Consider the following 26,756-nt stretch of genomic DNA (forward strand, 5'->3'; position numbering starts at 1 on the left):
CCTAATCAAGTCCAATCGGTATAATCAAACACAGCTGGACTCAAATGAAGGTGTAGAACCATCTCAAGGATGATCAGAAGAAATGGACAGCACCTGAGTTAAATATATGAGTGTCACAGCAAAGGGTCTGAATACTTAGGACCAGTTTCAGTTTTCAGTTTTTTTTTTAATAAATCTGCAAAAATGTCAACAATTCTGTTTTTATGTCAATATGGGGTGCTGTGTGTACATTAATGAGGAAAAAAAATGAACTTAAATGATTTTAGCAAATGGCTGCAATATAACAAAGAGTGAAAAATTTAAGGGGTCTGAATACTTTCCGTCCCCATTGTAGATATCAACCCTGACTGAAAGACATTTAACTTGCTAAAACACGGTGGGATCAATTTCCCAAAAGTGCAAAATATGGTGCAGCTGTGCATGATAGCCAATCAGCTTCTAACTTCAGCTTGTTCAAATAAGTTTTGACAATAAAACCTGTAAGCTGATTGGTTTCTATGTAGAGTTGCACCAGATTTTGCACTCTCCAGTTTTAGTAAATCAACCCCTGTGTATCATAAATTGGCCTTTTTAAGAAAATACCCAGTTTTTTGTTGGCTGACAATTTTACAACTAGCTTTTTCATCAAAATCTGATTGAACAGTCAACAATTGTCAAACCAGGTGGTGCCGACTTGAGCACCAACAGCCCAAATTTTATCAGGAATTTGGCTGAAATTTTGAACCATGTATTGCACCCTTCATGAGGACAGCAGTGTAATGTATGTAGAGCTTACCCCCCAGAGGGGCCACTGAGAATATGCCCAGGTCTTCCTTCCTAGTACAGAGGCTGCTTCCTAGAAACACAGTTCCGTGCACACGGATAGCACAGACTCAGTCTAGAGCAGGGTAGTCCAACCTTTTGAACTTCCTGGGCCACATTGGAAGAAGAGGAATTGTCTTGGGCCACACATAAAATACACTAACAATAAGCATAGGTACAGAGAAGAAAAAGTCAGGCAGATCACAAGTTAACAATCACTGATATAGATAATGTACCTATCTGAGTAATAAAACGTAAAAAAAAAAAAAAACACTTCCGGCCCGCCATATAGCAAAATGATGGCCAGAAAGTGGTTTCATTATCGTGACTGGGTGCCATATGACGTCCAGCAGGATAAGCCGCTAGTGCATGCCCATAGGTGCACGCAGCACGGCGATCCATGGTAAAGAGCCTATGACATAGGCTCTTTACCATGTGATCAGCTGTGTCCAATCACAGCTGATCACAGTGTAAACAAGAAGAGCCGTTTGTCGGCTTTTCCTCTACGCGCACTGACAGGTGCGAGTAGAGGAGAGCCGGTTGACTGCACATCGATTATCAGTGCAGACCCATCAAGGATGGCCACTTCAGACCACCAGGGATGCCCACTTCAGACCACCAGGGGTGCCAATCAGTGCCCATTAAGATGGCACTCTGTGCCCATCAATGATGCCTGCCAGTCCCCCCTGATCAATGCTGCCTATCAGTGCCATCTATCAGTGCTACCCATCAGTGCCCATCAGTGCTACCCATCAGTGCCCACCAGTGCCACCTATCAGTGCCACCTATGATTGCCTATCAGTGCCACCTATCAGTGCCCATCAGTGCCACCTATCAGTGCTGCCTATGAGTGCCCATCAGTGCTGCATATCAGTGCCACCTATCAGTACCCATCAGTGCTGCTTATCAGTGCCACCTATCAGTGCCCATCAGTGCTGCTAATAAGTGCCTCATCATCAGTGCCACATCATCAGTGCTACCTCGTCAGTGCCAATCAGTACTGCCTCATTAGTGCCTGTCAGTGCAGCCTCATCAGTGCTCATCAATGAAGGAGAAATTGTACTTATTTACAAAGTTTTATAACAGAAACAAAGAAAAACTTTTTTATTTTCTGTCTCTGTTTATTTGTAGTGCAAAAAATAAAAGCCCCAGTGGTGATCAAATATCACCAAAAGAAAGCTCTATTTGTGGGGAAAAAATGACAAAAAATTTTGTTTGGGTACAGCGTCGCATGACCACGTAATTGTCATTCAAAATGCGACAGTGCTGAAAGCTGAAAATTGGCCTGGGCAGGAAGAGGGGAAAGTGCCCGGTATTGAAGTGGTTAATTATGTAAGTAAAAGAGGACAACATAAAACTAGTGTGATATTTGACACATTTTTGATAAACTAACGCATCAATATCTGGTTAGATGGGTGTAGTAGCAACTCTTAAGCCTAGTACACAGGGGGCGAAATCGGTCGGTTCAATAAAAAACTGCCGACATTCGGCCTGTGTTATGTCAGCCGGTCCAACAGAAGCCGGACGTTGGTTCAGCTTTTGTTGGACGTGCATGCTGGAAAACCAGCAGCCAACCAGCTCCCGATCAGCTCTCTCAGCCATTACCACAGCATGGTAGAACTTCGTATTGTTAGTACAGCGACTCTAACCGGGGCTGTCAGGTTTTTTCCGTTCAACCCAAACAAACTAATGGTGTGTACTAGGCTTTAAGGTGCTAATCAGATATTTTTGTTCTAGTTTTGCTCTTCGTGTGCTTCATCCTTGAAGATAGTTCACAAATATAGGTGCTTCCGAAAACTGATGACATGAATAAGGCATGATTGCGAAAAGTAGGATATTTTTCTTTGGGAAGATAAAACTTATAAAAGTCCAGTTTTTAAGACACTGTCTATTTTTTCTTCAGCTGCATGTGTTCTTAAAGTGTAAATGCATTTTTAGAATTTAAAAAAGAATTTACATTTTTAAGTAAGTTTATGATTTTGTGTTGGGCCACAACTATAGCAGTCTTAGGCCACATGCGGCCCATGGGCCACATGTTGGGCACCACTGGTCTAGGGGCTGTGTTTTTGTGGATTTGATTGCAGAAACTTGAACAGGAGGGAACTTGAGGGATCAGGATACTACAAAATGCCATATCAGAAATCAACAGGAGAACAAACCTCTTAGCACAAATTCTCTTGAAACAGCTTTGACTGGAGGTGAGAGGGAGTGGCCAGTAATTCTAGGCCTTTGTAAGAGCAGAACCAGTCTATTCAGTAACATCTGGCACTCAAGTCCCTCTAGCACATGCACACCTGAGAGTCCCAAAGCTAGGGCCTACTCACAATGTTATAAGAGCTGTCTGTAACCCAGCTTCCACGTGACACTCTTCAGTGAGGGAGATAAAAAGCTTTCTCCAGACCAGACTACAAGATGATGCCCTCCAGGAAAAACCTTTCAGCATATCTTTTACAGGCCCTCAGTCCAGCACTCGCCGAGGATCAAATAGCAACTCCAGTACACAGGCTGCATCCCACGGGAAACAGCTCCAGGATAAGAACACTCTGAACAGGCCTCCCAAATATTTATCACATCTCCAGCCACCCCCCCCCCCCCCCTTGCAAGGATTGGCTGGGATCTGATAAATATTTATAAATAAGTTGTTGGACCTCCCATTCTATGTTCTGGAATCTTCTTGCAGAGGCAGACAGGAACATTCAAACACTAATCTTAAGAAACCCTGACCAAACAAAAAAAAAGATCATAATTCCACTGAGTACAGTGAAGCCAAAAACTAAATTTAGCCTTACTACGGCAGAGTGCTACAAATGCCTGCATTAAGAGTGCTGAAACATCCACTTTTACACCCATTGGAAGCCTTTGCGACACCCTTAAGAAATATGTTACCCCAATATTTCATATTTCCGATATGTGTCTGTTGTACCATGTACAGTACTTGTGTTAAAAAGTATCCTGTCCTATGTTAAACTGACCACTCTAGGCAAGAGAACGTGGTCAGTTTTCTGGCTATGTTTCAGGCACAGCCTGCCTGTCCTCCAATAGCCAAGACTTGTGCTGACAAACCCCCTATCCCCCACTCCCTGCACAGCAATTCACAGGGAGGATCAGTGTATTGCTGTTTCTCCACCCCCATCTCTCCAAGCCCCTTATGCAGCTAAGACCAGAGATTATGTGATCACTTATAATAAAAAATATATTTTTATTCAATATAATTTTTTATATATGAAAAAGGGTTCACTTATACTTAAGGCACAATTGTGAGACAGGGACAGAGCATTGTTATCCTATGACAATAAATGCATGGCGGGTTCACCAGGTATTATAATGAAACCTGCAGATTTAATAGTATTGAAAATGACCTTTGAAATTCCATTTAGAAATGAAAGGATAAGTTCACATAAAAAAACCCACATTTTTTGCAGGTAAAAAAATGTGCATATACTATTTTTTTGTAAGAGCCTGGAAAGCATTGCACCAGTGATCAGCAGATCACTGCTGCCACAGAGGACTCATTGATGTGATTTTAGTGACTGGATTTACCTATACTTTAGGTGTAAAGTTAGTGGATTTGTCAGCTTGTCAGTCTATTCAACAACAGATTCACCTCTAATCTTTTGCGAGAATTTGGTGTGTACTGCATTTCATCACACAATGAACACCTTAAAGTGATTGTAAAGTCTTGTTTTTTTTTTCTATTAAAATAACAAACATGTTATACTTTCCTGCTCTGTGTAGTGGTTTTGCACAGGGCAGCCCAGATCCTCCTATTCTCAGGTCCCTGGCTGGTGCTCCTGGCCATCTCGCTTCTGTTGAGTGCCCCCGCAGCAAACAGCTTGCTACGTGGGCACCCGAGCTGAGCTGCAGCTCCGTGTATCCATCCAGACACGGAGCTGCGATTTTGCCCCACCACCTCTCTTTCCTGATTGGCTAACTGTGTTTAATTGACAGCAGCGGTAGCCAATGGCACCGCTGCTGTGTCTCAGTCAATCAGGAGGGAAAGTCCCGGACAGCTGAGGTACTCGTTGACATCGCTGGATAGAGAGGGGGCTCAGGTAAGTATTAGGGATTTGGTGGGGGCTACGACACACAGAAGGATTTCTATTTTAATGCATAGAATTCATTAAGATAAAAAACCTTCTGACTTTACAATCACTTTAAAGTAGAGCCTTCGTGAAACTGCAAGGTCTGATTATTAAGTAGGCCTTCACCCATGCTAGCTTAAAGCTGACCTTTGTAATACTTCCCCCCCCCCATTGTTTTTTTTTGGGGGGGGGGGGGGAGTAGGTACCTATTTCTGGCAGGTACCCGATCCTACATCCCCTTGGATTGCCTAGGCCCCCTCCCTGCCCGCAACCTCCTGAAAAACATCATAGGTCCCAGGAGGCTGCAGGCCCATTCATAAAGTGCAGCGTGACTTGTGCATGGGCAATGGGTAGCCGGCTGTGAAGTTTTAAGGAGTCACAGCCTATTTCCCACATCCAAGATAGTGGGGACCAGAAGACTGGTGAAGAACTGGATGCTGGATCCCTGGACAGGTAAAGGTTCTTTTATTAAAAGTCAGCAGCCACAGTATGTGTAACTACTGACTTTACATTTTTTGTTAACTGACTGAATATCCTCTTTAATAAGTCACCTGTGATGCCTCTGAGCTCCATTCATAGAATCTATATTATCACATCCCACATAAAAAACACTTTATGAGAGGAGGATGGTTAGATGAAAAGAAGGTTCACCTCCTCCATTTATAGAGCACTTTTCATTGAGAAAAGATAACAGCTTCTTTGAATGGAGCACAGGGGTGGATAGGGTGGGCATAGTCAGCACATTTGACAAGTGCCTGTCCCAGGTGAAGCTGCTTGTATTAACCCCTGTAGCACCACTGTGGGGGTATCTGGGGAGCAGAGGACAGAAGATTTCAAAGAATAGAGCAACCAATACATGGAACAGTCATGTAGCCGTACCCCCGTGGGGCCACTGAGTGTATTAGTTACACCTGTCACCCTGGCCAGCCTGGCATGCACTTCCAGTCACTGTCCAGACAGTAAACAGTCCACCAGCTTTGTTTTTGTTGTTTTATTGAGGGATTAAACTTGGATGGGGTAAAGGGAATATGGGATGCCCAGATCAATAGTATTTCATTGATGAAAATATAGGTTGGAACCTCTATTCACAGTCTCTAAAGCCCCAGACTCCTCCAGCACAACGCTTCTTGATGAACTGTTACTTCCTCTACTGTGCAATACTGGGTTCCTATCGCAGCTAGCACAACTCAGAATTAGGCCTAACTTTGTAGATTCACAATTGGTTGGTAGGGGGCTGCGGGCCTCCTTGGTGTAGCAACCAATAGCAATAGAAAGTGTCCTTTTTGTGCTAGCTGTATCTAGGTGGACTACTGGTCCCAGTCAGTACTGTGCAGACTCTGCCAGCCCTCCTGACCGCAGCAGCCTGACTTCAATGCCAGTAACATCACAGTCTCTCCCTCTGTCTCTACATCCAGTCCTGGCATGCCTCTACCAGATCTCCAGACTGTGCCTGTCACTCACCGAACAACAGGTGAATCTTTCCTGAAGATTTGCCCGGCTGTGTTCCCCGCTGTCCTCTCCTGCTCCTGTTCAAGACACCCCTCGTTTGGATTGTATGGAGGGGTTTCCTTACAGCTCCGAGCCCCAGCCCAAGGTCACCCCCCCCCAGACAGCGGAGCTCCCTCCAAGGCCCCAACAGCCTAACATTCCATCTCTCAGTTCTTCCACCCGAACAACTCCTCCCTAGCTGGGCTGGGGGGTATTTAAAGAGGCCTGCCCCCTGCCAATCCTAGTTGGGGATTGGTCAGGGCTCCTTAACACACCCCAGACAGCTCCACCTCTCTTCCCCTCCTTTGCTTCCAGAAACTTCTTGAAGCCAGAGGGAGGTAACTAAGAAGGGACACTGCCTGTGAGTCACCAGCCTACACTAAACCAATCCCCAGCTCCCAGATCAAAACAAACAGGCAGCTTTTCCAGCATCTTGGAAGAAGACCTATTGAATTCACCCTCACCTAGATTAGAAGTTTGAGTGTAACCTAAATATTTTTTTTTCAACTATCATTATTTATTCTGGGGGTGGGGGGGCCTAATATGTGCACCATGTATGACAATGCATCTACTAACCAGCCAAAGTTAGAAAGGTACTTGGCTAATGGTTAGAGGTTTGCGGGGAGCTGGATCAGATCTTTCATTCTTTTATCGAAAGAAGATCTTCTCATATATGACGAGGATTACGTCTTTCCATCCCTGTGTGCTGTACACAAAGTACTATAGTTAAGTCAAATATGAAAAAGGCAATCCTTTTCTGTTTCTGTTATAGCAAAAAGACTGTTTGTGGTAAACCACAGTGGAAGCCATCCCCTGCTTCTGCAAGGTTCCCATTGACTTGATATAAACGTCTCCCTGTCCTCACTACTCTGCGACATCCTTTACTTTAACATGTTATTTACTACTGCTTCCTTCCGTTTCTCCTTTATCACATTTCTGTGCTCTCAGATCTGTTTTACACAGAGTGCACGTTAGTGGCTTTCCTTTAACCTGAGTCAGTTATGAAGAGCACTGAAGCAGAACAGTGTAAACAGGAACACTCATTCTTTAGATTGCCTCATAGGTACAGATACAGGTACTAAGTAGAACAATGAAACTCTGATTACTTCAAAGGCTAAAATAAATGTGCACAGTTGTGAACAGGAACCTTCTCAGAGTATGTTATTTGTACCCATGATAAAATACAAGAACACAAGGTGATACTGCTTACTTATTTTACAGCAGAACAAATACGCTATACACTGATAATAATCAGAAAAAGATTGTAAAAAATTCTATGACATTTCGGCATAAGCGAACACATTTTCTAATAAAGCAACATTGTGCTAATGAGTAATTTAATTGACACAGCAGGAGCCTTACAGTTCTACATTAGTGCAACTGAGAATTTTATAATGGCCCATAATAGTCAATGCAAGGAGCTCTATTTAAATAACCACTTTTTATGTTACTGGATGGCAAAAAGGGACAGTGCTATGCCTTGACAAGAAAATATGCAATTCTCTAATGCTAAGATACACTTTAAGGTATAAATTATACGACCAATCCTTGCTACAGATTTTGTTTTCTTTGTTCTTTCGTTTCCAATCATTTTTATTTAAATTTTCAAAAAAGATACAAAAGTGCATCAGGTACACAAACAACAAACGGTGCATATTAAATGGATACCAGGGTGCCTATCTTTGCCACAAAGTGAAATGACAAAATTTTTCAACAAACACAATTTTCTTCACCCAAATTGTGAGAAACCGAAATGTAAAACAATGAAAAAAATATGCACTCAAGCCCAATCATGCCCACCCCACCAGTGATGTTTATGAGATGGGGAGGACATTGGATTGATACTGCAGACTTGTTAGGGTTAGTCAACCCATCCACATTAAAGCAATAAATGAAGGGCTAGTTATAACAAATTGCGCCTCTGGCTACCGCCAGCCAGCACTGCACCCCTCAAGTGCAGGTCTAAATTTGGCTCATGTTTTACATTACATGACAACAAATGGCCAGAGGGCCACAAAAAAAAAAATGCAGAAAAGGAGAAAGAAAAGAAATGATAGAAAGTAGGGGAAAAGAGAATGACAGAAGAAGTGCACCCTGTCCGCCTGAGAGATACTATAGTATGTACATCTTATAAGGCCAATCCAAAAGTTATTTGATCCAAGGGTCCCAAATTTTGTCAAAGAAAGCAAGTTTACCTTTCAGGATCGCCGTAAAACATTCATTGACCACGATCCAAGATATTTTAGGCTTAATAAATTGAACTGGATTGTAGGGGATTTCCATGACCTGGCGATGGAAACTCTAGCTTCCACAAAGATGAACACTATAATCTTCTTTGTTCTTTAAAGATATTTTGTCACCAGGCCAATAACAACAATTTTCCAATAAGATTATATGTGCACTTATTTTATGCATGCTGCATTTAGCTGTGGTATTCTCCCTTCCGTAGACATTCAAAAGGCCTGAGGCCTCTTTCATACCCAAGTGTTTTATATCTTAAAACTCCAAAACGCTCAACATACAAAATCTCATGGTTTCATTTGTACTTGTTCACACCTAAGCTGGAAGCCTGTAGCCCGAAAAAGTATATCATATCAGCTTCTTTTGCTCTACAAGCATTTTTGTCCCCAACAGATTTCACTGGGAATGTCTGAAAAACAGTTTGAACGTGCACAAAAAAAAAGAAAATTGTGAAATCAACCTAATTATGCTTTTTTATTCCCTGGTAACCAGATTTCCATTGGCTAAAGCTAATTAAAAAAACCTCTAGCCTCATATACCCATAAAAATGTCTGTTCGAAATGCTTAAAAAACAAAACAACCAAAAACATTCAGCCTCAGACTGCCTCTAGGTGTACCATCTTGGATTAGCCCCAGCAGACTCAGGGCTGTCACTCAAGTGACGCTCTATAGCTTTCCTGTTATCTCCTCACTTATAGCTAAATAAAAAAAGTATACATGTAGGTGAGGGGAGGGTTGCAGGAGCTGAGCCAGCACAGACAACAATTGGACACTCCTAGAAGAGGAGACTGCTGTGATGTTGAAGGAGGGAGGGGGGACTGCAGCAGGCATTCAACTCTTCCTGAAATGGTCAAATTCCATAACACGTTTAAAGTCACAATGTAAGTTAATTAAAAAATTATTTATTGAAAAGAAAGGTGCTCCAAGTAAGCTGTTAAAATACCTAATTTTCTGTGCTTTTACCTGCAATTTTTTAAGTTGGTGACAGGGTCTCTTTAAAGGAAACCTACAGTGTGAATACAAATTTTCCAACCAGTTGGTTTATATGATGTCAGGAATGTCAAATGTTATCCACTTTGCTCTTTCATTTTGTATAAAATGAGCTTCAGCACTATCTACAGTGACTGTTCTTCTAAATTGAGTGTTCGATTCTACTTACAGCAGTTTGTGGATGAGAGTATAGGACAAGAGTTCACAGGTGAATCGATCTCTTTTATCTAAAAGGGCTTGATGTTGTCATGACTACTCAGAAGTAGCGTGTCAATGACAGGCTTAATTTCCTGGTAACCATTTTGGAACATCAGTTTTTGTTAGAAATGGTGCATCCAGAACAAAGACTCCAGAACAGCCACAGATAGGTATCTTTTCACTTAACACAATCCAATACCAGTGATTCTGGCATGATGGTATCAAGATTGGGCTGTCTAGCCATACCATCAGTTACAACATATACCCATACCAGAGTTCTGTTTTGAAACTAAGGGATTGACTATAATGGTAGTAGTTGGTTGCAAATCATAGGTCTCCATAACAAAATGTAGATGGTGGTTCCCTTCCTGGCATATCATTCCCCACAGTGGCTTCCCTGCACCTGTAGTACCCTGCACTGAGTATTGGTGGCCAGCCATTTATACCCCTATTTACATTCATAATCAGAGAAATACCCTGCTATTACTTTGCTGGTCAATGAAAAATACCACTTTAGCACAATGGTGGTCAGTGAAAAGTGTCTGGTGCAGCTCTGCATAGTAACCAATCAGCTTCCAGGTTTAATTGTCAAAGCTTAATTGAACAAGCTAAAGTTAAAAGTTGATTGGCTACCATGCACAGCTGCTATATAAGAAAGCCTCCTTTCTATGGAGAATGCAGGTAGTTTTCTAACTTCCTGTATTTCTTCATCTGTAATCTCTGTGCTGTATTTGAGTTTCTGTGTTTAATTAATTTACCCTTTTTGACCTGAGCATCCTGTTGTGTCAAATCCTCCCTCCTAACTCAGTGCTAGCCACGATAAAGTCTCTGGATTTCTGAACTGTACCTTGACCTACTTGCTACAGGCTACAACCTTCTGCCTTTTGTATGATTTCCACGTGTTTTCATATTGCCCTAGCCTGACCTGTTCATGATATATGCTCATGTCTATTGATGGTGTGATTTCCTGGTAATCTTCTAATTCAGCTTATTTGCATGTCCTATGTATCTTTAGTCGTTATTAGTATTTTTTTGTTCCATAACACTTTATTGAGTAAAAAGCAAATACAATGGTCCAGAAAGAACACGAAGAGGTCAAGGCGGAACGAGGTAATAATGACAAATCTCTCTTCAAGTATTTTGGTAATACAACCGGATTACACAATACATCTTGTTCGTGCAACATAATAAAGAGAAAAAAATAAACAATATAAACAGGTAACTATCTTTCCAAATGTGGGTTCCAACCTACAGTTGACCAATGCCCCAATTAGGTGCCCTAAAGAGTTCCCACACAATATCGGTAAGCGGAGTCCAGGCCAAAGGATGCATTGAAGTAAGAGAAGGCCTGTGGGTAAGTCGAGACCATAGCCTACCTATTTAACCTTACACTGGTTAAGGAAAGTTATGCCACCAATAAGCGTTACAAAAAACTTTGAATTATTATTATTTTATGTCTGTATATGTGTATATGTGTATCTAGTCTGTTGCTCCTCGTTAGGATCCTGTTTATGGTTTATGTTTCTGTTGGTTGATTTTGTGTTTTCCTAGATATGCCTTGTTGTTATGCCTCCCTGGCATGTCCTATGTATATTTAGTTGTTACCAGTATATGCATATGTGTATCTAGGAAACTTGTCTACTCATTATGACCTTCAGTTTGATCATCAGCTGACCTTTTTCTACCCTCCATTTGCCCTACTTCAAGCAGGTTTTGCTTTACTATTGGCTTGTATGAGAATGCAAAACCCTTTTGAAGTGAAAAAGCCCATCAACACAGGTCCATATATAGTATTTATGTAGCACTGCATGAATTTCTTGTCCAGGTCTTCCCAACTTCTGCCCTGCAGCCAGGCACATAACAGTCTTATTCACTCTTTAGCCAAAGACCAGACTAGGGGATGTGGTTTTTGTTGTTTTTATTTTTAGAGTACTTGGATATGGTTGAGGGAAGTGGTGGGATACTCCAAGAAGAAGAATTATGTACTCAAGGACTTGGTTTTCCTTACTGAGCAAGCTTTAGTGAAGTCCAGGCTTGTAACAAACAGTAGACTTTAGCTCAAGTAGTAGTAGTAGAGCCATTAGAGCAAAGTCACTTTGAATAGGAAAGTGTCTGGACAGAGCTCTTCAGGTCCCTTTTTATAGACCCACAGCTGACTATAACTATTCAACAGAGGCATAGCTAAAGCACAAGGGCCCAAGATTTTTTAATGTCTGTACTCACAAGGCCTTAGGACAGATGGATGCTACCTTTCAATCTTCAAAGCTCCAGTGACAACAGACAGATCTATGGCAGACAGTTCCCCTCAGTCAGCTTCTTCCAGGCACCTGGGTCTCAGCATTCCTTCCTCAAGTCACCCACCTGAGGCCTCCTCATGTCAGCCTGTGCCTGAGAGGGCATCGTGCCTCCCCTCAGGCTGGAATCCTCCACTCTAGGACAAGACCCAGAGCTCTGTGTACTCTCTGAATAAATACAGTCTCCCAGCATGCCTTCAGAGCCTGCCTCTCTGGGATAGGCCGGGGCAGTATCAATATTCAAGCTGCCATCTGCATAGCTCCACACCTATTATCCAGAAACTTCTCAAGTTGCCTGGATACAGGGGGACTGGCAGCAGCAGAGCACACAGATCAGGCCTGACTAAACAATTGCAGCTCACTGATTACAGTGAGGCAAGCTATGATTTTACCAAAATCAAAGCTACACTGACTACAGTGTGGCAACTACATTTACCTGTCAAAAACAAACACATTTGCCCCGTACACACGATAGGATTTTCCGACGGAAAATGTTCTATGGGAGCTTGTTGTCGGAAATTTCGACTGTGTGTAGGTTCCATCGGACATTTTCCATCAGAATTTCCGACACACAAAATTTGAGATCTGGATTTCAAATTTTCCGACAACAAAATCCATTGTCGTAAATTCTGATCGTGTGTACACAATTCCGACGCACAAAGTTCAACGCATGTTCGGAATCAAGCAGAAGAGCAGAACTGGCTATTGAACTTAATTTTTCTCGGCTCATCGTACGTGTTATACATCACCGCGTTCTTGACGTTCGGAATTTCCAACAAGATTTGTGTGACCGTGTATGCAAGACAAGTTTGAGCCAACATCCGGCGGAAAAAAAACATGGATTTTGTTGTTGGAAAATCCTATCGTGTGTACACTTATTACACTTACACTTATCTAACTATCCTAGCACCTACCTAGGAGGGTGCTACATCTCATACCTTTAGTTTTATCTTCCAATCCAGATTCTACTTGACATTCTGAACCTGTGAACCTTACTTGTTCACATTGTTTCTTGTCCATGGTTTTGACCCGTGTATATGCTTCTCTTCAGACAAAGTTATTAGTGCAGCATCAATAAAGAATAAAGTACAGCGCTGCGTTTAGACTGAAAAAAGGGAAAAAAAAAAATTAGCAGCCAACACACCTATAGACTAAAGGTAAGTAATACATAAAAATAATAAAAGTGTAGCGCTATAATTCACATTTACAAACGTGTGTATCGCAAAACCTGGTTTGTAGTCAGAGTGGCCCCAGGGCGTCTGTGAGGAAGCTGGCTCACAGTTTGATTGGAGTCTTCCCACATCCATAGTGCAGACACAGGTCATCCCTCACACCACTCAGCCAGGACAAGAAGCCTCCATCTTCCATCGGGGACACAGAGGAGAACTTTCCCCTGGTTGTGGACACTTGTGAGCAGGAGGAAGAGAAGCCAAGATTTGGGAGAGCTTTCCTCCTTCATGTCCAGTCACTGTGCTGGGAAGATTCAGAAGTCACCCGACCATAGAAGACTCATCAGAGGAGCCAAGAGGGATCATCCGAGAGGTCCCCAACCATAAAGGACTCATCAGAGGATCCATCCGAGAGGACCTCAACCATAGAAGACTCATCAGAGGAGCCAAGAGGGACCATCCGAGAGGACCCCAACCATAGAGGATTCATCAGAGGAGCTCCACATCAATCTGCGGAACAGGACACCATCAGCCAGCTGGATTATCCATGGGCGAGGAAGCCGTGCTGATGTCCCCTTCCCCACCATGTGTTGATGACATCTGACAAGACACATCTATCAGAACCAGTGGTTACTAAGCCTTTTTGACTTGTCTGGCGTACGCCATTACAGGTCAACTAGTTCCGGTAAGCCTCCTCTACTTCTGGTGTTGGCCTCGGCACTGATGTACAATCCATACACACTTGTGGTCTTCTTTCTACCTACTCGTCAGATCTGGTGCAATCATCTGTGAATTTGGGAGTTTTTTCCACCATCTGGCCACTCATCACCCCCATAGAACTATGCTGATGTTTTCTTCACTATTTTTTCTACACAATATGGACAGTTATTATTTATGATTTTACTTTGTTTGATGTTTGTTTTATGTAACCAGTATTGGTTTCTTATCACTGGCACATCTGATCACTAACCCTTATTATTGCTTATTTTAATTTTTAATTTTTCATGCGATTAACACGGTTTAATTATTTGTCATTTATCCATATCATGGTCATACATGTTTTGGTAGCAATCACTAATTTTGTACGCACATACGTATTGCGATACACACGTTTGTAAATGTGAATTATAGCGTTACACTTTTATTATTTTTATTAGTGCAGCATCAACCTCCAGAACCAAGTAATTTTTAGATGCCTTTTCAAAAATTTCACAAGATGGATCTGTAGCACCATGATGCTTAGGCAGGGTTGCTATCAAATTTAGTTGCCTTGGCCAATTGTTAGGAGATCAATTGATTCCTCTCTAATCTGGACTTGTTGCACCCTTTCTCTTTTGTCACTGGGTGGCACTGTACTAGTGACATTGGATAAGACAGGGCTTTGCAAGCTCAGACATGAATGGGTGGGGTGTCTCAGCCAATGGGCAGGGATGTTCTTTGGTCCCTTGGCCTGCTGGGAGAGCCTATTTATTTGGGTGGAGTCAGGTGATTGGGGTTCCGTGCCACCCGGACGGCTGTCTGGGTGGACTTGTGATGTGCTCCCCCGGGCTGCTAGGCCGGAAGCCTGAGGCCTATCCCGGGGACGTTTAGCTGCTAGGCTGCCTGAGGGCCTTTCCAGGAGTGGGAGAGCAATGCGGGGTTGGAACTGCTGGCTGGTAGTTCAACCAGGAGTAGTGGTTTCGCCAGACAGGGAACCAGCTGTGGTCAGAGGTGTAAGGGGAAGCTGTCACTACTAAATGACCAACCACCTTGTTACCGTAGACCACTGTGAGTAAGCTGAAGTCAGTACCGGAGCAGTCTTCTCACCACCCGGGGATGGTGAAGAAGTGGCAAAACTTCAGTGAGTGCCAAGCCAGGGACCCAGTGGGACAACAGAGCTGATGCTTGCGGAGCATCAGTGGGTGCCAAGCAAGGGACCTAGCGGGTCAGCAGGGGTTAAGCTTGAAGAGTATCTGTGAGTGCCAAGCCAGGGACCCAGCAGGGAAGCGGGGGTGACGCTTGAGGAAGATACTGAGCACTAAAGTGGAAGAGCGCAGGGGATCCAGTGGCTGTTGGATCCGAAGTCTAGTGAAAAACCGGGAGTTTAATTGAGTAAAGGCCAACAGTGAGTGACTGTGGAGTAAACGGAGAACTGTTTGTGTTGCCAATAGTTGAATACAACCACCATTAGTAACTTCTACAAGATTGTTGCCATAGGAGACAGCAATCCTTCCTATAGAGAAGTGGTGTCCGGCTGGAGGCCTTAACCTGTATAGCTGTGTTCCTATAGAAGTCTCAGAGTCTGACAATTATCATTGCATCTACTTTAGGGTGTCCTAGCCCTAACCCTCTCTCCTACAGTTCTGTTCATGAAAAAATAAATCTCTTTGCATTCAAAAGTGTCTGACATCCACCTTTTCATCTTGCAGTACACCCACCATGCCTTGTAACCCACTCTACCCAGAAGGATGCCAGCTGTCCCTGACTCTGGAGGTCACCATTAGGCCTCTAGAGGTCCCGAACCTTGCTACATTTGGCGCCCAATGTGGGGCAAAGGCTTTATTCCTACAGCAGTCACCCATAGCAACCGGCTACAGCTACATCAGGATTTTGTCTGGCTCCATGGGAAAGTGGAAAGTAACATCTTTGCTTCGTATAGACTGTGTTATTGTGAATTAGACATGTGCAATTCGTTTCGTTCCGAATTCGTTTTTTAATGAATTTTCGACTAATTTGTTAATTCGGAAATATTCAAATTAACGAAAACCCATTTAACTTTTTTTCCAAATATTCATAGATTCGAATATTCGAAAATTTGTAAATTCGTACATTCGTAAATTCGTACATTCGCACATTCGTACATTCATAAATTCGTACATTCGTAAATTCGTACATTCGCACATTCGTAAATTCGTAAATTTGTAAATTCGGAAATCTGAAATAATAATTAACAAATAATAACTTAACTATTACTAACTATTAAATTATAGGTAATGTAATTTCCTTTCAAATTTGGCTGTTAGTGAACGTAACAAATACAAATTTATCCAAAGTTATGAATTATCAGAAATAACGAATGCTGTACCTAAACAAATGGAACATAACAAATTAATAACTTTGGATAAATTGGTATTCGTTACGTTCACTAACAGCCAAATTTGAAAGGAAATTACAATACTTATAATTTAATAGTTAGTTAATATTATACCTATAATTTAATAGTTAGTTACTATTTTAGATTTTCGAATATTCTTTTTTCTTTCGAATTTCGAATTTCCGAATTTCGAATTTCCAAATTTCCGAATTTTCAAACTTACAGATGTACGAATTTCCGAATATACGAATTTTCTAATTTAGGAATTTATGAATTTCCGAATTTACAAATGTATAAATTTACGAATTTACAAATGTACGAATGCACGAATGTACGAATTTACGAATTGCGATCATAACGAATGACCCGAAAAACGAAAAAAAAAAAAGAATGAAACGAAAACGAACAGTGCACATGTCTATTGGGCATTTCAACAATGTGGGGAAGAACCAGCATGTCTCATCACTAATGGAAGAGTATTTGCCTGGTCTTTTGACCCTTTACCCCAGTGCTGCAGGGGTTAAAACAGACTCCATTAAAGTTTTGGCGCACTGCGAAAGGAAGGAGGCAGGTGCTGAAGTTCACAGAAAGTATCTGGGCCAATCCTTAGGCAGGGGGAAGAGCTCCCGCTCTGCAGAGGAGGAAGCATTGCTGCATGTATCTCCATTTTGGGTCCACACACTGAAACCTCATTGTCTAAAGGGGAACATGGCGCATCCGGGAGCCACTAGGTTTGAGACTCCCTGCCCTGGGTCAGCCGAATATGACCCACAGGAAATTGCCAGTTTCTTCGCCTCTGGGGTGACGATTACAGGTATGGGTATTCGGATGGTGCCATGAGGGAGATAGCACTGTATATCTCTCAAAGTTCCGCAGCCATGGGGATTGCTAACTGACGATGTTCTGGATTTGCAGTGTTTTTGCGCTCTTGGAGTCTTTGCTATCACTGTGGAGAATTGTTGCTGGTGGCTGCTCGCCCGCCACTACCCTCGCAGGTGATGAAGGCAGATTTAGCCAGTGGGTACGCTATGGTGGAGGAAACCATGGTTAGCACGGTGGCCGTGGATGCCAGTAGGACCACCTTTGCCTGGGCTGATTCTTCTCCGATGGAGCCCCCTGTACTTGATGACTTTATGGTGACCAGGGTGGAAGTGTCAGTTCCCACCGCTGCCATTCAGTCTGAGTTTCCTACAGCTGCTGATGATTTGGATCAAGTAGTACCAGCACCTCTTCTACCCCCCAAAGAAACCAGCTTGACTACTGCCATCACTACTCTGGATACAGCTGCTACCGAGGATTGTAACTTTATGATTACCACTCATTGGGCTAAATATGCCCGTGCATTCTGTGTGAAGAGGGGTGGTTGTTCCCATACTCAGCCCCGGCGGTGCCTGAAGCTGGTAAGCTGGATGGGGATGGAAGATAGCCGGGGTGAGTAAAATGACCATTATTTGAAGGTTGTTGAGAGATTCTGGATAGCAGGATGTTCATATTGCCCGGTTTACCACTCCAATTCTGATAGGAAGAAGACTACTGTTGCTGCCGGCAAAATTGTCAGTGAAGTGTCACCCAACATGTTCTTTAGGAAATTGTTATTGCTATATAGGGCCTGAGACTGAGGGGCCAAAAATCCCACTGTTATTTGTTCATGAACATAAATGTCGGACCAAACCCAGACGGTGTGATTATCCGCTGGCTAAACAAGAAATACATTTAACATTACATTACTATGGAAAATGCTAATGGAGAAACCCTGAAGTTACCAGATCCCAGATACTACAGGTAAATGTTATTAAATCGACACCATACAGATTACAGATGTGTGCTTCGTGGAGTTAAGACGCTATGCTGAAAACCACTCCACCTTTGGTACAGAAAGTGTTGCTAGTGGGAGACATTCCTGTTGGCTGTATTGCTGGGACTGTGTTGAACTGTGTGCTGCCGGCTGATACAGGGAGTGCCCACTTGAGTCATGCTAGTGCATACTAGTCATGCTAGTCATACTAGTGTTCTGGAATTGCCAGTATGTCTCCCTTGAAAAGTAACATGTTGATTTGACATTCAGCATGTTTGTTTCTTCAACCAATGCGGAAATTCGTTCTCAGTCCCCGACTGTTGTGTGGACAGACTGAGATTACCACTGCAAGGGGACCTATGTCAAGAAGTGCGGTCCCTTGCACCGTGGCCTGGCTGCTTGTTGCTTGATTGCAGCCATGCCTCTTGTCCCCGGAGTTGTCCCTGAGAAGAAGGGAAACTGCTGGGAAATGTTGTTCTACCCCGAGTGAAAACTGATGGACTTTGGGGCTTCAAAGACACTGGGGTGTTTAGCTAATTAGGTAGAATAAACTGTGGCAAAGGGGCAAGTTCTCACCTTACAAATTCAATGATGGACTGTCAAGTGTACCAGGATTGGTTTTCAAATGCTGACCATCAGGTGGCGTGAGCCGTGCCACCCTGAGTGAGCCCTTGTTCACATTATGCACTTATTCGATAAGAAATGCTAAGAAAGTTTTCTGTAAGACAGCCATGGAAAGCGGTGGCACCCTCGGATGAGGCTGTGGTCTATTTTCACTTGTATATGTGTTAGATATAGAGATCATTGTAGCTTAAGTATATTATAGGGTGTATGTTCATTGCTTTGCTGCTCTCGGCTGAGGGTAATTAACGTTTACTCAAGATTCACTTATGTATATATTGCACTGTGTTATCATAGGAATAGGATGCATTTTTTTTTTTTTGCTGTCTAATTTTCTCTTTCAGGTGTTCCTGCACCTGTTACATTTTCCTTGGACAAGGAGAGATGGTGATTCAACGTGGATAGCAATGCTAACCGTTTATGTTCCAGACTATTGTATATATTAGATAGATAGCTAGTTGGGCAGCACAGTGGTGTAGTGGTTAGCACTCTCACCTAGCAGCAATAGGGTTGCTGGTTCAAATCCTGACCATGACACCATCTGCCTGGAGTTTGCATATTATCCCTGTTCCTGTGTGGGTTTCCTCCCACACTCCAAAGACATGCTGGTAGGTTAATTAGATCCTGTCGAAAAAATTGGGCATGTATGTGTTTGTAAGCGCGTCAGGATCCCATGGGGCAAAAGGACCGTGCTATACGGCTGATGGACACCAGTGGCAAAAAAGCAACCTGAGGCGATTCAGTTCGCATAGATAGTGCTATACAAGTCATTCATTTATAGTTAGGATATAAGGCAACTGTTTGTATTTCTTCTTTATATTGTTTGGATGGTACACCACACGAACAATTGTATATATTATCTGCTATTTATATGCTCTGTATATACACTGTTGTTTATACCATGTGGTACGCCACATGTATTGTTATATTTTTCTTCTTTCCCTGTTTCCCCACCTATCCCAGTTTTTGCCAGGTTTGAGAGTTCAAATTATTTTTCTGCAAACTCTGAGATGTAGTTTTCCTAGGCAGGGACCCAGCGGGACAGCAGAGGTGACGCTTGCAGAGCATCAGTGAGTGCCAAGCCAGGGACCTAGCGGATCAGCAGGGATGGAGCTTGAAGAGTATCTGTGAGTGCCAAGCCAGGGACCCAGCAGGGAAGTGGGGGTGACACTTGAGGAAGATACTGAGCACTAAAGTTGAAGAGTGCAGGGGATCCAGTGGCTGTTGGATCTGAAGTCTAGTGAAAGACTGGGAGTTTTGTAGAGTAAAGGTCCACATTGAGTGACTGTGGAGTAAACGGATAACTGTTTGTGTTGCCATTAGTTGAATACAACCACCGTTAGTAACATCTACAAGATTGTTGCCATAGGAGACAGCGATCCTACCTATACACAAGTGGTGTGTGGCTGGAGGCCTTCACCTGCATAGATGGCTTCCTATAGAAGTCTTGGAGTCTGCCAATTATAATTGTATCTACTTAAGGGTGTCCTGGCCCTTACCCTCTCTCCCACAGTTCTGTTCCAGAGACAATAAATCTGTTTGCATTCAAAAAGTGTCTGGCGCCCACCTTTTCATCTTGCAGTACACCCACCATGCCTTGTAACCCACTCTACCCAGAAGGATGTCAGCTGTCCCTGACTCTGGAGGTCACCATTTGGCCTCTGGAGGTCGCGGACCTTGCTACAGACCCCAAAAAGGTGTATAGTCACAGACAAACATTCATTCACTCACGCATAGATAAGGTGGAGGATAAAATGGCCAATCCCGTTTCTCCCAGAGCGTCTTCAGCCCAGCAAGGAGGCGCTATCACTCTACAACAGACTTGGCCAGCCCGACAGCTGTCAGATCAAGAGCAAGGTTATTATTCAGTGCCCCCCGACCAGCATGAGAAGGGAGGAATATTAGTGATCATACACTAAGCCTCCCATTGCCCTAGCCAATGACATTGTGCCCAACCCTTGCTGACACATTTTGATTAGAGCTGAGGTCCTGCCATGGCAGGATCCAGGGAGAAGAGACCAAGTAGAGACATAGACTCAGTAGGTAGGGAGTCTCACTCAGCAAAGCACATATATAGTCTCAGCAGCCAAAACATCAGGTAAGCACTGAGAGTGATAGCAAGAGAAGGGAGGAGGACAGTGTGCTGAACATGTATAGCTTTGAAAGCATGGTTTAATATGGTGGAAAGGAATTTTGTAAAAGCAATTCCAGCCTCGCTCTGGAATTATTTTTTTTTCTGCTGTTTTCTGCCCGTGCAAATGGTTTGCATTTCCACCTCCTTAAAATGTATTTTTCTTTCAAAAGCTTAGAAACATTAAGGTCTCAATGGAATGTGTTTACTGCATGTTCAGTTGCAAGTTAATTAGGGCATCCCATTTATTTGAATGGGCTGCCATTGCAACACAACGGATTAAAAATTGAACCTGCATTATTTTTGGTAATGCACTGCAATGCACAATAATGTGTAATTGTGTGCTACAGCATACTGTAAGGTATGTGCAATACCTTAGTGTGTTGGGATGCCACTGCAACACACTAATGACTATATGGTGATTTATAGGTGATGCAGTAAAGCATGCATTAACAGAAGCATTACTGCACCACAAAGGTGTAAGTCAGCCCTCAGGCTTATCTACAGGGCATGTTTGTTTTCAACCCTACAGTTTTAAAATTAGTTCAGGAAGAATTTAGCTGGTATATTTTTTGCAAACCTTGGCATGTCAGCTAGATCACCTATCTTATAAATTGATAGATATATATTCCCTATACTGAACAAATATGACATGGCCTTCATTGATTTATCTCTGAGTCTTTGTTATTATATCTTTGAAAGTGCCAAGAGTGATTTATTGTGACACTTTAACACTTTAAAGAAAAAGAATAAAACAAATATTTTGACATTAAAGGCTTGTCCACACCAGTCACTGCACTTCAATGCAGCAGCCGGTGAGCGGTGCGGTCTGGCCGAACCAGCACAGTGTTGATGCGCCAATACCTGCGCATTACACTGTTCACTTTTTTTTATAATGAACTTTATTGAAATGTACCTCAATGACATTTCATAGAGTTCTGTCTGTCAGTGTGTGGTGATCTGCGCTGTGCTAGAAAAAAAGTAATGCATGCAGTACTTTTTTTCAGCACACGCCGCCCTCACACCACAATGCAGTGGTGTGAACCAGCCACACGGGAGACAAAGCATTTCACCTTGTCTTGCCCTGGGACTGTGGTGGAATAGCTGCCCATTGCAGTCCCAACACACCTGGTGTGAATGAATAGATGAATGAATAGATGAATGCTTCCAGCAGCGCTATTGTGTTCTGCACGAGGTGGGCGCAGGGAGACTTCCTGGCTGGCAGAACACAATGGTTACTGCTAGTGGCTAAAGCCGCCAGCAGTAATCACATGTAAAAAAAATCTGACAGGCTGGTTATACCCAAGTTGATCGATGGATCAACATTGGGTACAATCAACCAGCCGATACATGGATCGAATCTCGACCGCTTAAGCAAGGAATTTTGATCCATGTACGGCCAGCTTAAGTCAAATTGTATAATCTAAAATGAAGTTCAAAAATATTACCAGTTTCATTGGAGTAATAATAATATTATACAGTGTGTCTGGAAAGTATTCACAGTGCTTCACTTTTTCCACATTTTGTTATGTTACAGCCTTATTCCAAAATTAATTAAATTAATTTTTTTCCATCAAAATTCTACAAACTAAACCCCATAATGACAACGTGAAAGAAGTTTGTTTGAAATCTTTGCAAATCTATTAAAAATAAAGAATGAAAAAATCACATGTACATAAGTATTCACAGCCTTTACTATGACACTCAAAATTGATCTCAGGTGCATCCTTTTTCCACTGATCATCTTTAAGTTGTTTCTACAACTTGATTGGAGTCCACCTGTGGTAAATTCAGTTGATTGGACATGATTTGAAAAGGCACACGCCTGTCTATTTAAGGTCCCACAGTTAACAGTGCATGTCAGAGCACAAAACAAGCCATGAAGTCCAAGGAATTGTCTGTAGACCTCTGAGACAGGATTGTATCAGAGCACAGATCTGGGAAAGGGTACAGAAAAATTTCTGCAGCATTGAAGATTCCAATGAGCACAGTGGCCTCCATCATCCGTAAATGGAAGAAGTTTGGATCCACCTGGACTCTTCCTAGAGCGGGCCGCCAAACTGAGCGATCAGAGGAGAAGGGCCTTAGTCAGGGAGCTGACCAAGAATCCGATAGTCACTCTGATGGAGCTCCAGTGTTTCTGTGTGGAGAGAGAAGAACCTTCCAGAAGAACAACCATCTCTGCAGAACTCCACCAATTAGGTCTGTATGGTAGAGTGCCCAGGCGGAAGTCACTCCTCAGTAAAAGGGACACCACAACCCACCTGGAGTTTGACAAAAGGCACCTGAAGGACTGTCAGACCATGAGAAACAAAATTCTCTGGTCTGATGAAACAAAGATTGAACTTCTTGGCCTGAATGGCAAGTGTCATGTCTAGAGGAAACTGGCCACCGCTCATCACCTGGCCAATACCATCCCTACAGTAAAGCATTGGGGTGGCAGCCTCATGCTGTGGGGATGTTTTTTAGAGGCAGGAGACTAGTCAGAATTGAGGGAAAGATGAATGCAGCAACGTACAGAGACATTCTTGATGGAAACCTGCTCCAGAGCGCTCTGGACCTAAGACTGGGGTGAAGGTTCCTCTTCCAACAGCACAACTACCCTAAGCACACAGCCAAGATAACAAAGGAGTGACTATGGGACAACTCTGTGAATGTCCTTGAGTGGCCCAGCCAGAGCCCAGACTTGAACCCGATTGAACATCTTTAGAGAGATCTGAAAATGACTGTGCACCGATGCTCCCCATCCAACCTGATGGAGCTTGAGAGATCCTGCAAAGAAGAATGGAAGATACTGCCCGAAAATAGATGTGTCAAGCTTGTAGCATCATACTCAAAAAACTTAAGGCTTTAATTGGTAGTATTGAGCCAAGACTGTGAATACTTATGTACTTGTGATTTTTTTCCGTTTTTTATTTTTTTTTTAATTTGCAAAGATTTCAAACAAACTTCTTTCATGTTGTCATTATGGGATATTGATTGTAGAATTTTGAGGAAAATAATGAGTTTAATCTATTTTGGAATAAGGCTGTAACATAACAAAATGTGGAAAAGTGAAGCGCTGTGAATACTTTCTGGATGCACTGTACACTGGGAGCTTAAAGCCTGTTGCAAATAATTAGAAATGCTTCCCTAAATAATCGCCACGTAAGTTTATCCTATTTCCGGATGAATCAAGCACAGTGTCCTCCATCCAACAGAAGAAGTTTCCTTGTTGCCCAGTACTTACTTGTCACAAATCCTCTAGGATGATCTGTCTTAAACATGAAGAAAGTGAGAGCAACATTTCGGATAAAATCAGATTCCAAGTGTCAGCTATCCAACTGCTCTGCTAGTTATGGTGTAAGCTTAAGTGTCATTCTCTTTTTCCAAGGGCTTTAGAACCAGCAATGTGTCTGTTGTAATTGACAGAAAAAAGAGTCCTGGTTTATGCATTACATTACTCAGTAATTGATTATATCCAGTACAGTCATCAGCTAGCAGAGGTTAAAGTAAAAGGTCACCAGGGGCTAGGGAGTAAAGGGACACCACATAAAGAGTCACTGACTTCTGAGCATTTCATTTAAATATATTCCTCATTAACCAAAAACAATGTAAATCCACTTTGTACCAAATACTTTTGTAAAAGTAGGGGTGACTTAATCATTGCTTCCTGCACATAGGCTGTGCAGAAAGCAGATCTTTGGGTGAGATCACTATAGGCTGCCAGCAGAACACTACAGGAGGCACAAAAGATAGTGGCCAGCAATATTTGGAGCCCACTGCACAGTATTATTATTATTTCAGGTACTTATATAGCGCTGTCAATTTACGCAGCACTTTACATGTTCATTCACATCAGTCCCTACCCTCAAGGAGCTTAAAGGGTCTCACCAAGGGTATATTTATATAGCCAATGTGACATTTGCAATGTAATTGATATAGATCTAAATCGCTTAAAAACATGATTGAAGAGCTGGACACATACCAGTGAGACATGTACAACTGAAAAAAAAAAAAATTATATGATTCAAGTCTTTTAATAAGGCCTCAAGGGCAACAGTAAAAATACACAATTTCTTTAAGTAACTGACAATTAAAAATGAAAAAAAATACAATGTAAATTGCGGCAGCCAAATTATACTTCTTGGCCACTTCATTCTGTTTGTATACAAAGCAACTAGGAATTTCCTTTATCCATACCAGTTCTTTATCATAGACAAGGACCTGGTATGGATTATAAGGGAGACCCCCCCCCCAAAAAAAAAAAAAAAACATAGTAAAATGGTGTGGGGTTCCCCCTAAAAATACCACAGCGACTTTTACAAACGTAATTCATTTTTACAATTTATTTAGGAAATAACAATAAAGTCGTTTTTAAATATAAAAATTGTGTTTAAGTTGCTTTGAAAATCCCACAAAGTGAGGATGTACATAGTAGAAGTTACTACTTTATGTACTTTATTTGCAACCTTAAAAGTCCCTTATGGCCGATTCACACTGGTGCAATGTCAGAGATCGCATGTGATTCGCACCGCACTGCAGTGAAAATCACATGCGATCTCTGTGCGATGCAGTTTCAGCCATAAAGATTGTATGGCTGAATTTGCATCAAATTCACACAGGACCCTTTTTTTTCCACAGCAGAATCACATCGCATGGGTGTTCACACCCATACGATCCGATTCCTGTCTGAGTTTGCAGATCGCACTGCGATATACAAACTGATTTGGGGGCGTCATTAACTTTTACCTGACTCTCCCAGCAGTTCGCATAGGGCAGTGTGAACTGCCGCCGGGAGACATGCAATGCGGGAACCCGCAGTGGATTTGCAGGGTTCCCGCATCGCAGCAGTGTGAACCGGGCCTCAATCTTTTTCTTATTTGTATTGTTATACCTGTGTCAGGGTGGGCTCAGCCCTTCCTTCTCTGAGCTGGCAGCTCAGCTGTCGGCTAATTGCCAGCTCCTATCTCTCCACAGTGACTCACCTGTTGATGATATCCTGCTCGTCAGTCCTGCCTACTTAAGCCGTCCAGCCCAGATGATCTCTGCCTTTGCCCTGGTCACATCTCTAGAGACGGTTTCCTGTGTTCCTGTTAAAGACTTGCTTAGATGACATTCCTTCTGGCTCCAGATCCTGTTTGCTGTTCTACTATGCTCCCTAACGTTTTGGCTTGTCTGGCTATCCGTTCTGGTTCCTGAACGCTGGCTATGTTTTGACTACGTTTACTCTGTTTACATTTTTTATTATTATTAAACAGGTGTGATTTACCGGACTTCTGTCTCAGTCTGATTCATGGTTTCTGTCAGTAGGCGAAGGCCATGAATTCAGAAGATGCAGTCAATCCACTTGTTGGTAATATTTTTTCCAGATTGGATGAGCAGGATTACCGCATGGATCAGTTTTCTATGGCGTTACAAATGCTCCTGAGTCACATGGCTCACCTGGAATCTCCCACTGTGGCTGCTCCAGTACAACCTGTGTTGCAGGCCGTCCCTGCTGCTGCTCCAGTCTCTGTGCAGGCACCCGCCTCGAGTATTACCTCTATAAGAGGTATGTCTGCTTCCGCTCTGCTTCCCCAGATTTGGGGGCGATCCAGTCCAATGCAGAGGGTTTCTCAACCAGGTTGAGATATATTTTGAGATGCTGCCCCAGGCGTTTCCCACAGACAGAAGCAAAGTAGGTTTTGTGATATCTTTGCTTTTCAACAGAGCCTTGGCCTGGGCAAACCCTCTACGGTAGACACAAAAACCTGTTGTCTTGAGTTACCCTGCGTTTGTGGCATCCTTTAAAAGGGTATTTGACATTCCCGCACGCTCCGCTTCTGCAGCCAAGTGCCTCATGTCCATCAAGCACTGTTGCAGATTACGCCATTGAATTCCGTACTCTGGCA

The sequence above is a fragment of the Aquarana catesbeiana genome, linkage group LG05, assembly GCF_042186555.1.
Source record: "Aquarana catesbeiana isolate 2022-GZ linkage group LG05, ASM4218655v1, whole genome shotgun sequence".
NCBI lineage: Eukaryota > Metazoa > Chordata > Amphibia > Anura > Ranidae > Aquarana > Aquarana catesbeiana.